Genomic DNA, 15,632 nt, shown 5'->3' with positions numbered 1-15,632 from the left:
GGAGGGAAGGAGGGATAGAGAGCAGATAACATAGTAGATTAATAAATAGATTTACCAATGGAATATAATACAAGGAGAACCCAGGAAAAGCATATAACCAGCAGAAAACAAAGAGAATTATCATAGGGTGATATTTGAACTAAGCTTTTAGTTTTTAATGATGATGAGTTGCTTGATAAAGAGGTCTTTGAGCCACAAGAAAAGAATTGCATGAAGGCAAAGAAATACAATAGTCCTTGAAAGAAAAATAATGGGTCTTTTTGCAGAGAATAATGAATGTGGTGTCATTAGATAAGGGACTTGGGGAGAGACAGTTACCAGATGATAAAAAGCTAAGAGAGTCCCAACTTAAGAGTTTGAAGTAAATACAAAAAGCTTGAAGAAATGCCAAGACACAAAATTTCCACTTCAATAAGCCTTTTCTGGCATTAATGTGCAGATAAATTGGAAGTTGTTCTGACATGGAGAAGAGAATAGTTAAGCTTTTTACTTTAGTTCCAGGAAACTAATAAAGCAAAGCAGAGACAGTGGAAAGGAGTGCTAAGACCTGAGCAATACTAAACACTGGGTGTCGGAAGACTGGGGATTTGGTGCTTTTGAAATTTGTGCAAACACCATAAACAGTATTTTACTTCTTAGCTTAATCTTTAAAATAATTAAGAAGTGTGGAAAAAGAATATTGCAAATAGACCAACCAGCTTTTTACATTAAAAGGTTGATACTTGGCAAAATGGTCCTTACTTGCAGAGAAATGAAAGCGGAAACAAGTAAACAAAATCTCTGTTGAAAGCTGTACTAGACTTCTATTTTGTTACTTTATGTTCCCCAGATGAATGCAATCTTTCTATGTCTCTCCCTCTCTTTCTGACTCATTTCACTTAGCATGATACTTTCCATGTAGTACCACTTGTATGCAAATTTCATGACTTTATCTTTTCTAATGATCACTGGACAACTGAAACCCAAGCACAAAAATTTGTATTTACAACTGTACCTCATGGTGTTTCACTAATAAAAATTTAAAAAAAAATAAAAACCCTGTTCTTGAAATTTCCAGTCGTTCCAGCCTGGAATTCTTCCTTTGTGAATGATCACAGGGAAGAATGAAGCAGATCTCAGTTGTATCTCAGTAATCTTTTATACAAGGGCTTAATGGCTCTACATTGATATACAACAATCTTCACTAACTTTCTTCTAAGGAAACATTTTTGATCATCCTTTAGAAAGTTATTTATAATAAACAATATAAAATAGATTATTGAGGGTCTGCTCTGTGGACAGGCATAAGGAGTAGTTGGGAAAATTGGAAATAATGATGGTGGGAAGGTGAAATGGTGGTGGGATTGGTGTTGGAATATTGAATATCTGTAACTAAACTGATGATTTAATAAAGTTATAAAACTTTTGGAAAGATTCCAATTGCAAGCAACGAAAAGAGAAAATTGAAAGACCAAATATATGTACCCCAGTTTTGCTTGCAAACTCATCCATTGCTGCTTTTCCACAGGTTCATCACTTTATATAGGTTTTTCACAGGAGGACTGATTCCACTCTCCTAATATCATACATAATATTTCACTGCACCAAAAATCTTCTATATTCTTGTCTATTAGACCTTTCCTCACATTCTTTGTCCTCAGTTCTGGCCAATTATTGATATTTTTACTATCTTAATAATGTTTTATTTTCTAGAATGTCTTATATCTGGAAGTGCTTATCTTTTAAGATTGGAATTGGTTTCTTCCACTCTACTACATATTTAAAATTCCTCCTGTCTTCATGACTTTATAGCTTATTTCTTTTCAGTTCTAAAGTAAATTCTCTGAATGTAGTACAGGTCATCTATCCATTTCCCTACTAAAAGACACTTTGTGGGGTCTGAGATCATGCATACCTGAGTCTGCTAGGAGTGATCTCTGAGCACAGAGCAAGGAGTAATCCCAGAAAACAATCAGTGTGGTCCAACTCAAAATAAAGAAAGATATCATTTTTGGTGATATTTATATCAAATATTTATATTGATATTTATATCAAATACTTGTATTTACAGAGATAGGGTGTTTGCCTTGAACGCAGCCAACATGGCCGACCCGAGTTCGATTCCTCCGCCCCTGTCAGAGAGCCCGGCAAGGTACGGAGAGTATCTCGCCCACACGGCAGAGCCTGGCAAGCTACCTGTGATGTATTCGATATGCCAAACACAGTAACAACAAAGTCTGCAATGGAGACGTTACTGGGCCCGCTCGAGCAAATCAATGAACAATGGGAGGACAGTGTGTGTTATAAACATATCACTTTTTTCAGACTTTTGCCCACTTTTAAACATAGCTGTTTTATTTTTGTCAGCGTTAAAGAGTTCTCTATATTCTTTGGATAACAGCACTCTGTAGGTATGTTATTTATCATTTTTATCCTTTTCTGTGACTTTTCTTATTTTCTTTATATTGTCTTATAAACAGTGAATATTTTCAATTTAAAATTTAATTTATCAATTTATTTTTTTTCATGGATAAAGTCTTTGGTGCTGTATCTGAAAAGTCATCACTATATTCAAGATCATCTAGATTTTTTCCTACGTTTTATTTATGTTTTATTATTTTGCATTTTATACTTTGATATCCCATCTATTTTGAGTTAAATTTTGTCAAAGTTACATGGTCTCTGTCTCAGTCTCAGATTTCTTTTTCACAAGTAGCCAGAGTTGTTCAAGCAAAAATTTTTTCTTTCTTTCTTTCCTCCTTTGAATTGCCTTCATTTCTCCAGCGAAGAACAGTTAAATCTATTTGCGTGGTCTCTTTGGGCTCTCTTTTCTATCCCAAAAACCCATTTTTTTTACTCATAGACCAATATCAAAACTGACTTATTGTAGGTTTCTTCCCTCTTGAAGTCAAACAATGATGTTTCTCTTAGTTTCTTTTGATACAGCATTGAGTATAGTATTTTGCCTCTGGGCTTTAGAATTATTTTGCCTATATGCTTATAAAATCTAGAACTGTTACAAGATTGCAATTATCAGGCTGCAGTCCTAATGAAAGTTCTAATAAATATGTAATTGCAATGATAACTTCTTGATAATAGTGAGTTTTCATAAATGGCTTAGTATTTATCTTGAAACACATTTCCTACTTAAAATATTATGTAAATATATTCATTTGTTTTAACTGCTTTAGGATATTCTTTAAATGAATACTACAAATTGAGTATTTATCATATGTGTAATCTTTTTTTTCTTTTTTGGGTGACACCCAGTGATGCTCAGGGGTTACTCCTGGCTCTGCACTCAGGAGTTACTTCTGGCAGTACTGGGGAGATCATATGGGATGCTGGGGATCGAACCCGGGTCGACTGTGTGCAAGGCAAATGCCCTACCTGCTGTACTATCACTCCGGCCCCCTCTTTTATAACTGTAATTTTATCCCTGGGTTTAAAAAATATATAATCTCCTCCCTTCATTATCTAATTCACTTCTTTGGATCTGAACTTAAATTCATTTACTGTTTTGCATGAGGCTCACGAGGCTTCTTAAATTCATATGTTACATTAGTTTTCAGCTATTATATCTTAGAAAATTGCTTCTCCATTTTCTTCATTGTTTCTCAGAGCTCTATTAGTTTTTATGATCTATCATTCATGTAAATCCATCTCTCCCTTTTTCCTTCTCTCTATTTCCCTCTGAAATTTTCTCACAGATGTTTTCCAGTTTACTAAACACAACAAAAATTAGAATTTTCATTTATTTGACTTAGTCAAGATCTTTATTTCATTGATTTCATGTCTCATTTCAATTTGATTTTCTCATTTTTAAATCATATGAAGTGATTGTGTTCTTATGACTTAGAATTACTTTGTCATTTTAAGTATATATTAGTTTTACATATTTGTATGACAAATTTCCATAAATTTCAAGTTTAAACTAAAAAACACTATCGTACAATGTGAATGAGTCCGAAAAGCAGATGAGATTTCGGATAAAGATCTAAGGATCTCTCAAGATGGAGGTCAAGATTTCAGTCGAGGCTACAGTCGTCTGAAGGCCTGTCTGGTATGGAAGGTCTTCTTCCAAGAGGATATCACTCATACATCTGGAAAGTTGCTGCTGCTATAATACGCCCTGATTTCTGGATTTTCTGCACAGTGTGCTTGTGTAAATTTTTTTTATTATCTAATCACCGTGAGATAAAGTTACAGATCTTTCATCTTTGAGTTTTGATTATATAATGATCCAACACACATCCCTCTACCAGTGCACATTATGCATCACCAATGTCCCCAGTATCCCCCACTTCTCACCACTCCCCCTGCCTCTTTGGAAGACAATTTCTCCCATACTCTCTTTCTAATTTTGGGAATTATGGTTTGCAATATAGATACTGAGAGGCAGGCTTCCAACTATGGAGCAATATTCCTGGCCCTTGTGTCTACTGGGCCTTTGTGTCAGTTTCATATTATGTTATTTTATACTCCACAAATGAGTGCCATCATTCTATGTCTGCCCCTCTTTTTCTGACTCATTTCACTTAGCTGTGTAAACTTTTGACATAGTGCCTGCATTCCACCAGAATGATCCAAGAGAACGTAGAAGACATGTAGCTTTGGAAATCACACACACCCATTGCTATGTGACTCATTGGTTGCTCAGGTTAGTCCAGCTCCATGGAGGAGGAGATTAGAGCACACACACTTGAATGACAAGTGATGGAATCACTGGGGACTCCTGGAGACTGACCTCCATGATTTTCTCTTTAAATTTTCTGTGAGAATCCTTGATGATCCAGGATAATTTTTGGACTGGTCTTTTCAGATCAACTTTTAAAATGCCAGTGGTTCTCTTGGCCCAGGGGATACATCCTTCCTGATGCTCCTGTCATGCCTCTTATGTCTTCTATATTATCTTACTCCCCAGCTCTGTGGGTCCAATTCTGCTGTCTTTTCTAATTCTTCCATACTCTCTTTGTTTGTACCACATAAAAATGTCTTTTTTGAAGCTTTACTTAACTTTTAAAGAAATACATGTTATATTACAATTAATATTTTTAGGTAGAGGCTATGTGACCATTTTCAGATCATTTGTTTTGCTGGATTATTCAAATTAGTCAACCTAAGTGCATTTTAGCTCCGATTTTCACTTATATAAGATCAGCCTTCAATTCAGAATAAATCACAAACATAATTCATATGTCTGAAAGGAAAGAAAAGTGGTGAGTGCAGATTTAGTAAAATAGAAGCAACTCATTTTCTTTCTCAGAAAGATTTCAATAGAAAAACCACTACACAAAAAAGAGCATAAATGCAAAAATTATGAACTTCCTTGCTTCTTAATAATTTGACTATATTACTCATTATTTTATCAGAAAGAATAAATGTATTTTTAATTTTTATTAATGAAACACCATGACGTACAGTTGTAGACTTACAAAATTTTGTGGGGTTTCAGTTATACAATGATCGAGTACCCATCCCTCCACCACCAATGATCCCAGTCTCCCTCCCATCACCCATTCCCCCCCCAAACTCACCCCACCTCGCCTCTGTGGCAGAGCATTCCCTTTTGTTCTGAGAGAGAAAAATCTTAAAACCAAATCAGTCTAACATGTTTGTATTGGAAAGCACCAAAAGAGCAAAGTGGGGGGAGGGTTTCTGATTCCAGCGCTACAATTGAGAAATGGTGCTGCTAACAACTCCAAAGGTGCAGTTTAATTCCTGAGAATCTCCAAAACCTAAAGATAAAACAACAGCACTTGCTGACAGGCACATCCAAAGGACAGTCCATTTCCTGACAAACACTCTGGCCTTCACAGCAAATTCTGAGTTTCATTGAAGATATGGGAGAGCAATTTGCTTTGCTCTGTGACAATTTGTAACAGGATTTTCTTCAGTATTTCCAAAATACTTCTGGTAATATGAGAAAGAACTCACATAGTAAATGAATATATTTTATTTTCAGAACAATCTGCCTTGTGAACAATATAAATAGTAAAATATGCCTGAACCCCCTAAACCTATCGTAGTTTGAGCAGCTATACCAGAATACCTTTGGTTGAATGATTAAAACAACAGAAATTTATATCTCACAGTCTGGGGGGCTCTAAGCCTAAGAACAGTGTACTAGTATGGTCTGGGCTTTGGATAAGGACAATTCTAACCTAAACTGGCCTTTCTTAGTATATTCATGCAGATAGAACTAAGACACAGAAAAGACTAACAGAGTCCCTTTCTTTTCTTTTAAGGGGGCAAATTCCATCAATGACTGCACCCTCGTGCTGAAATACCAAGTCCCCATCTCTATGTCCCATTGCACTGGGGATTTGATTACTTCAAATGAATTTGGGGAAATATAGTATATAGGAAAGCTTAAGTCCAGCCCCGCTCTCATAAAAAATAGCTTTAAAATGCCAAAATTGGTAGAAACGAAGAAGTTGTCACCTTAGAAAAATAAATAACAGACACAAAGCTACCCAAATAACAGACACAAATAACAGACACAAAGGTGAATAAAATTGCATGATGATAAGCAAATGACTAAATTTTGCACTCACTGAGAAGCAAACATTGGTCTGGTTTAATTTGATCTTCTCCCACTCCCTTAAACCACAGGGAAACCAACCCATCTGTACACCTTTCATGCAAAAGTTTCCCCAAAATAGATGAGTTGGGCTCCAAATGACTTCAATGCCCTAACAACTTGCTCACAAGATCCTTGTAACAAATGTGATGTATTTTAGGCTCAAAAAAATCTAGTATTTCTTATAAAATATTATACCACTGTTTTGTATTAGGCCAACCTACGTACAATCATTCCCTCAATGGTAATTAAGCAGATAAAACAAATATTTTAACATCTCTACTCCATGGTAAATTATTACCAGCTCTAGACTTATAAGTGTGTGAATTACTTGACTAAGACGCAGAGTTTTTTTTTCTTTAAGATCCATCTTCAGGTAACAATGTATGTTTTTCCTATGACTTATATTAAAATATACACAATCAATTTAAAAGTATAAAAGTATGCTTGAGGCTTACTCAAACATAATCAATCTTCATAAAATTGAAAATTTTGAAATATTTAAAACTCCAGGGGAAACCACACATATTTTCATATTGCATTTAATATAAAACCTACACTTATACAACTGAGTCAACTACATGGAGTATGCTTACACTTAGTGTCAGTGCATTAGGTCAATTTCTAGGAGAATATTTTTAATAAAGTATAACTATTTTTTACATACTTTATAACAATTGTACTACAACGACTGCCACATGTTATATAATACCCCCCTATTTTTCTGTCTCCAAGAAAAAATAAGTTCTTTTTGAAATATTTTTAACACATGGATTCAATAAAATTTTCCAGGTAGCACATATATTTTCCATTTCTCTACATATTCTAGCATATTTGAAAAGTGACTATGGACAAACTAAAGTGGCAACTGGACAAAATTCAAGGTAAAATCTAAGTATTTTAATAATCTTTTATATTTTGGTACCTAGCATTTTTACTCAATTAAAAGGTAACAATATTTAAAATATTTTTACTTTAAGATAGATTCAATTAGTCAGTGGTCCAATTTTATGTTTTAAAAATAACAAAGATATTAACTTAGATGGATCATAACCTTTGTCCAAAACATTTTTCTATGTAATTGATAACTCACTTTGCAAAATTATATTAACCACTTAAAATCAGAATATTTAAGATTATAATCACCACATATCAAACTTCTTGTCCTTGACTTTTTGTATTAAACTGCAAATATTTTCTATTTTCTTCAGAGTCTCTACTTCCTATAAAATTAAAGGGAATAGAAGAGAAACTCAATGAATGTACTTTGGTGAAATGCATTTATACATGCATTAATATATATGTGACAAATAGAGCAAAATGCTAAGTATTATAAGATGAAAAGCCACACCTGATATCTTAGAACTAAAGATGAAAGTTCTTGCACTTTTACCCTTAGCCCTTTTATTCACATGAAAATAAACATTACTCTTTGTAAAAAAGAAGAAAATGTTGAACAAGTGTTTATAAATGAAGCTGGTAAGATATCAAGTCTCATGAAGAGAGTTGCCCAAATTCTCAATCAACTCAGTTTAACAACAAAAAATCCATTAGGCAGCTGGGAAGGACATCATATAAGCTGTTGCCAAGAATCCTACAAATAATTATTGTACTGCCTCAATTCTAAACCACCAAAAGATATAACTTTGAGTAACATATTTGCTAGGAAATATAAAATACCAATTCCTTGAATATTGAGTTTCACTTTATGAATAATTCCAATAAGAAGCAACTATTATTTACATCCTGAATGCTGATGTTAATATGGTCTGGAAAATGCCATAGTATTTTTTTTCCAGTTTGCAAACAAAATACTGTAATACATGTACTAAAGGCTTTAGTTTCCTAAATAACCTAGTTCTCTCAGCAATAATTCCTGATGCACAGAAAAGTTCTCTAGGATTTATTCTGCTGAAAGGAACCATATTTCTTGTTTTAATGATGGAGCATGTAAAAAATAAAGCAAACCATATACTTCCTTTGGACCACATATTTTAAAATCTAAATGTCTGGGCACAAATTTTTTACTTTATAACTTACTGTGAAAGTCTTATCAAAGGTAAGGTTAAAACTCAATCATCATTTATGTGTTTGAGAATATACATCATCACGTACCAAAACAAAGAACTAAGGATTCAATTGCATGGTCAAATTTGCCTACTTTTTGTAGAAAAAGAACAAATCTAACCAAAATAGCATTTTCTCTAGTATCCTCATGGATTAGATTTACATAAGAATCTACAGATCTAATGCTGAAACAAAAGAGGCATGATTCTTAGCAGAAAATTTTTAAAATTAGGGCAGAAGTAACCTCTGGTTAGAAAAAGAGAAGGGGAATGACTAATAATGCTTTAAGACAAAATGAAAAGAAGCTAACCCTATGTTTTAAAAAATTATTGAGGAAAGTTAATAAGATTTTTCTATTATAAATCTTACCGATCACGATCACGATCATCCTGTTATTTGTCGATTGCCTCAAGCAGGCCCCAGTAACGTCTCCTTCATCCTAGCCCTGAGATTTTTAAGAAAGTGCCATATTCAAGGCTCTTTAGGAGAATGAGACCCATCATTGTTACTGGTATTTGGCATATTGGGTACGCCATGGGGAGTTTGCCAGACTCTGCCGTGTGGGCAGGTAACATTCAGTAGCCTGCCAGTTTGTCCAAAGTAGGAATGAGATAATAGGATATCGCGTGGCCATGAATGCGGCCGTGTGGTTCCAGGAGCTGGGTTTTATAGTCTCTGAGTCTTGGCCGTTGATTGGATTACACGGCGCCAGGGGGCCAGTTGGTGGGTGTGACCCCCGCCTACTGGAACTTGGAGGATCTGGGTGGAAGATGCTCAGCCCCAATCCGAGTAAGCTTGGAGATCTCAGCCCCGGGACCCGCATGCCTTTGTTCCTCTGCCGGTACCTTCATGTGTGCGGAGAGTGGTCTCAACATGGTGGTGGCTGGTTGTGGAGGTCTTCAGCTGCCGGAGCCCTGGTAGGGGCGGGGAGGAAAACTCAACCTGCTCCTCTCCAAGGGGCCCCCGGCTAGGACAGCCAGGCACAGGGGCAGCAGATAAGATAAATCTTATCAATGGAGTCAATACTGTTTTGAACCAGAATCATGAAAGAGGCAACAGAAAAATTAAACAATGTGATAAATCTTTGGGAGTTAGAGTCAGAACGACCTGCAAGCAGGCAAGTTTAAGGACAAAAATCAAAGATGACTATGGAAATTCTGTCCTGGGGATTGATAGAGAATGTCAATGACAAAAACAGAAAAAAGAAATTGACTTTATAGAAAATAGGCAAAAATGAAACATTCTTCTCCATTTACACGATTTATAAGTACAAAATAAAAGCAATAGGCAATATATAAATCTGCACTTTGGCTTTGGGTATTAGTTCCATGTATTATGTTTGTACATGGGTTTTAGTTTTGTTGTATTTGTGTGTATGTGTGTTTTACTGACCACAGGGCAAATGTTTCAGATAATGTTTATATTACAACCAATTCAATGTCTGTAAGAGAATCTACAATCACAGCTACTATTACATCATTAAAATTAATGACGATCATGAAAGTAATATCTTTATTCAATTCTAAATTATCATTTTATCTTATGTAAGAATACATCAAATTCCCTTATGAGGTCCATGAATTCAATCGGTCCTGTGGTTTCAGCCCAAATATTCCTTTGCTATAAAGCCAATATTAAAACCACAGTGTTCAAACAGTTTTCAAAATTCCACATTTTCTTCCAAACATTGAACCAGAAAATCAGAATGAATGGTATGCAACAGATATTTCACTGCTATGTGTTTTTGGAAGTGCCTCCTTTTCCACCTTGGAACCAAACATATGGAGGGTAACTGAAGCCACATACCATTTACAGGGACCTACGTCCTCTCTCCATCTTGTTTTTCATTTGTTTCTTCCTCTGATTCTCCTTCAGTTTGTGTAGGGATCAGTTTGGGAGAGCCCTGCTTTAAAAATTAGAGAAGCTTAGGTGACAATTTCTTCCTTGTCACCATTTTGGATATAGAGCCATGTCATTTATGTTCTTTCATTATTAACATCTATAAAACATTTTGTGGGTTCTTATCCTTGCCATATTAGACTCCCACAATGCAGACATCATATTCTGCCGTTCTACATCTAGGAGACTTGGGCAGATCACCTCCTGGTCAGTTTTCTCTATACAAGTGGGATAACAAAGGTATCAATCTCATCCAACATCCAGCATCTATCCACATACTATGGTTCAGGCACTATTCTAGACTCAGATGGTTATATAATAGATCTTTAACACATATAAGTGACGGATGGTAGGACAGTGTCCATTTATCAGCTCCCTCTCTTAGAAGGATTTTCTATATTACCTGCCTCTGTTCTTTTACTCCTTATCAATAGATAACACTTCCTTGTCCTCTTGTTAGGTATGACCAAATAGCTTGCTCTTACAAACAGACATCAGCAGAAATTATACTGATCATGACAGTTTACCCCAACCTCTGAACTGACAACTCAATGTATTAGATCAGGACAAACTCTATCAGCCTTGGTCCCTCCAAGGGCACATAAAAAGATGTATAGCTTGGAGCTGCAAAGAAACAGAGCCATGAACAAACTGCATATAACTTCTCTTATACTTTCTATGCCAACCCACATACTTGAGAGCAAGGAATACATGTTAATGGTTGTACATCACTAAAATTTAACTCCCAACTAAAGTTGACTGCTATATAGCTAAATATCTTGGAGAGAAAAGTCCTTAATTTTTGAAGAAACAAACATCTGTCCATCTATCCACCCATCTACACAACAAGTAATGAATGAGTACCAGATGTGTTGAATATTATTTTTAACTCTGTGATAATGCAATGGGGGTGATTCCTACTCTCCTGAAACTAACGCTATTTTAGAGGAAAACAGAAATCTATCTACAGTGAGAGGTGATGGAAAAGAAAAATAACATGGGGAAGGGACATGGAAGGTTGTCCCCCTTGCTAGTCTCTCAGCATTCCAACTCGCCTCCTTGGTCTCTCCCTATTCTCTCCCCAACTCCAAACTTTGGCAGTAGCAACCACACACCCAGGTTGGGTAGCACAATCAATATATGAAAGCTTTTCCTGATTCCCTGCAGACAGGGGATCAGGCTCAAGGGCAAAATGCCACTTGTGGGGGTCTTCTCCTTTTCTTAGTCCAATAACTTAACTAACAAACAACTTAATTAACATCTGGGGACTGGAGCCATAGCACAGCAGATAGGGCGTTTTTCATGCACAAAGTCAATGGAGGGTGGGGGGGAGTTGAATTCCTCCACCCTTCTCAGAGAGCCCGGCAAGCTACCGAGAGTACCCTGCCCATATGGCAGAGCCTGGCAAGCTCCTGGCAAGCTCATGGCATATTCAATATTCCAAAACAGTAACAACAAGTCTCATGATGGAGACATTACTGGTGCTTTCTCAAGCAAATCGATGAATAGTGAGAGGACAGTGACAGTGACAATTAACATCTTAAATCTACTTTCCTTTCTTTCTTTCTTTCTTTCTTTTTTTTTTTTTTTTTTTTTTGCTTTTTGGGTCACACCTGGAGATGCACAGGGATTACTCCTGGCTCTGCACTCAGGAATTACCCCTGGCGGTGCTCAGGGGACTATATGAGATGCTGGGAATCGAACCCCAGGTCAGCCCCATGCCAGGCAAACGCACTACCCACTGTGTTATTGCTCCAGCCCTTTAATTCTACATTTTAATATTAGTTATTTTGTATGGACACAGCGGGGCTGGAATGATAGCACAGCGGGTAGGGTGTTCGCCTTGCAAGCAAACAACATGGCCAACCCGAGTTCGATTCCTTTGCCCCTCTTGGAGGGCCAGGCAAGCTACCAAGAGTATCTCACCCGCACGGCAAAGCCTGGAAAGCTCCCGGTGACGTATTCGATATGCCAAACATAGTAACAAGTCTCACAATGGAGACATTACTGGGCCCGCTCGAGCAAATCGATGAATAATGGGAGGACCGTGATAGTGACCATATGGACACAGTAAGGGATATATTAAACTTGTAGGGTGGCTTTCCTGGGAACATTTCACTATAGATCTCACACGACAGTGCTCAAGCCAGATTAATCTTTCCTAACCCTTGCAGGGTCCTAATCTAGTTGTTACTTTTTGGATCATGACAGAATTTGTCCATGACCGTGCTCTTAACTTATAGTTAAGTATTACGGAGTTTTGGCCTGGCCCATTTCAATGCCAGGGTAGCTCACAGCTACCAGGTTTCTCAAGGGTGGTACTGAAGAGTTTCAGTGAAATAGTATCACCCTGCTGAACCGCTCTCTTGACATTGATGATCACTTCTTTGTAGAATGGTGAGATCCAGGTAGTGAATCCATAATATAGCTCACGGAAGATCCTGATGTATTGAGTATGAATGCCCTGACTGGCTAGGGCTTTAAGGACTGCTTCCATCTCAACAGAATCAATGCCTTCTTTAAATCAATGAACGTTAGACAGAGTGGCATCTTGAACTCCCGAGAAACCTCAATGAGCTTAGTTATCATGTGGATATGGTCGATCATGCTGAATCCTTTGTGGAACCCAGCTTGCTCGCATGGCTGTCCTTCATCTAGTGTTCTGCCAATCCTATTCAGGATGACTCGAGTGAACAGCTTGTAGATGACAGACAATAGGCAGATCTGGCGATAGTTGCCAATGTCGTGGATGTCTCCCTTCTTGTACAGTTGTACAGTCCTACTGGTTTTCCATTGGGATGGAACCTTGCATTCAGACAGGTAGCGTGTGAAGAGCCGAACCAGTGTATTGATGAGTACTGACAGCAGGTTCTTCAGGTATTCAGGTATGACCTTGTCTGGGCCAGGTGCTCTTTGTTTCTTTACCGACGAAATGGCATGTAGGATTTCAGAGGGGAGAATATTGGGAATGACATATCCATCCTGAGGAATTTGGTATGTGGGCAGGTGGATGTGGCTATCAAAGAGATTTGAGTAGAAATCATGGATTATCTTCTCCATTGCCCTGCTGGAAGACATGACAGATCCATAAGGAAGTCAGAGGACAGTCATCTTGGTCTTGTATCACATCACACCTTTTTTGACACTGGAGAAGAACTGTTCCTCGGAACATGTGACAAAAGAGGCATCAGAGGCGTCAGTGTCCTTGTCAACACAAACTTGGCCATGAGCATTGATTCATTCGAATGCCTAACAACCTGAATTGGACAATTATACTTGAATAGATGTGGCTCAATGCTGGCAGTTTCTATCTTTGTTGTCTACGCACCAAAATCCAATTTTGATGAAGGAGAAATTGAGAAGTTCTACATAGAGCTGGAGAAGTTCTCTAAAGAAGACCAAACCTTCTACGAGATCTTTGTCAGTGATTTTAATGCCAAGATAGGACAGAGAAGATCAACTTAAGAACTCCATATCAGGACTTATGGCCTAGAATGGAACGAACAGGGTGAGAGACTGTCTGAGTTCATTATGTCGACCAAGACCATCCATGGTATCTCCCAGTTCCATAATGCCGAATCTAAACACTGGACATGGGAGTCTCCTGGTGGACAGTTCCACAACAAAAATCGACCACATCATATTCAGTCGACAATTTTTCCTGACCGATGTTGCTGTTGTCCCAAAATTCCAAATGGGATTGGACCACCATCTCCTTCATGCAAAATTCTACTTCACAGAGCAGGGAGAAAGGGTTGCAAAGTTTAAAAAGAGAACTCCCAGAATGACCACCAACTGGGAGCTCTTTGGCACTACTGATGCAACATGGGAAGATGCTGTCATTGACAACATTGACGAGGAATATGATCGAGTGGTTTAGCACCTCCACAATTGCCTGAGGAACGCCAAGAGAGAGAGAGATAGCCACAAAAAAATGCCTGTTTTCGAAAACTCTTAAGCTTATTCACCAACATGGTTTGGCGTATGCCTCAGGCAACTGCAACTGAACGTCTGAGCTTGCAAAGCAGTGCAGAGATGCGATAAGGGAAGACCTCAAAGAGAGAAGAGCAGCAGTGCTGGTAGATGAGGCAGAAGCCTGGAAAAGCATTCGTAAAGCCTGCCTGTCCTTTGCTGAGGAGAAAAGAAAAGCAATATTTACAAGTTAACAGTTTCATTAGCAGATAAAAGTGATTGACTGGTTGGGGAAGCACAAAAAAGGAGGCTACAAATAAACACAGAGGAAATGAGCACTGTGATGGGAGTAACCCAATAAACCTAAGCTCCCTGTTACAAGGCAGAAAGGACAAACCAAAGTCATCCTACAGTACTAGAAGAGGTTGTGTGTGTGTGTATATTGTATGTGTATATATAGGTATGAATTGAGGATCACTTAATCACTTAACTTCCCGTTAGTTGTCGATTTGCTCGAGCGGGCGCCAGTAACATCTCCATTTGCCCCTGTCGTGTGCTAAGTGTAGCCCAATGGCATCTGTTCGCTCTGGGAACATGAAGAGCCTCAAACCAATCGTTCATGATCTTGACGAAGAAGTCTGACCATCTGGTAGGTGGGCGGCCACGTGGTCTTTTGACATCCCGTGGGATCCAGTCAGTAACAGCTCTAGTCCAGCGGTCGTCTTTAAATCTCATTACGTGACCAGCCCATCTGATTTTTGACGCCTTGGCAAATGAGACAGCGTCCCTGATTCTTGATCGTTGACGGATGTCGGAACTCCGGATTCTTTCTCTCATTTGAGTGAAACGTGATATTCCAAGCATAGCTCTTTCTATTCTTCTTTGGGAGAAGTGAATAGCGTTCTCATCCTGTTTGCATAGGGCCCCCCAGGTCTCTGAGGCATATGTTAATGCAGGAAGAACAGTGGAATCAAAGAAATGTGCCCGGACCCGGAGGTTCTTCGTCCTCTTATCTATTTCTTTGAAATAGCTAACTATAACTGGTCTCATTCAAGAACATATTGAGGATGAAGATGTAAATATGGAAAACAAGTATTTGCTTTTGCTAATGGAAAAATCCAGAGTATGGAGAGGAAATGTTTGAGAACAATTCTTAGGAATATTTCAAATGTAGTCTGAAAATAAAAATATT

General features: G+C 37.7%; 1 protein-coding gene across 1 annotated transcript in view; it reads right to left on the bottom strand.

The window, feature by feature from the left end:
• The window catches only part of MALRD1 (MAM and LDL receptor class A domain containing 1), a 625,529-nt gene that overhangs the window by 430,603 nt on the left and 179,294 nt on the right, over window positions 1-15,632 (bottom strand). The window lies entirely within an intron of this gene.

Source organism: Sorex fumeus, unplaced genomic scaffold, assembly GCF_029834395.1.
Source record: "Sorex fumeus unplaced genomic scaffold, SorFum_2.1 ptg000026l, whole genome shotgun sequence".
In the NCBI taxonomy this organism is placed as follows: domain Eukaryota; kingdom Metazoa; phylum Chordata; class Mammalia; order Eulipotyphla; family Soricidae; genus Sorex; species Sorex fumeus.
The sequence above is the reverse complement of the archived record's forward strand: the minus strand, read 5'-3'. Positions and strand labels throughout refer to the sequence as shown.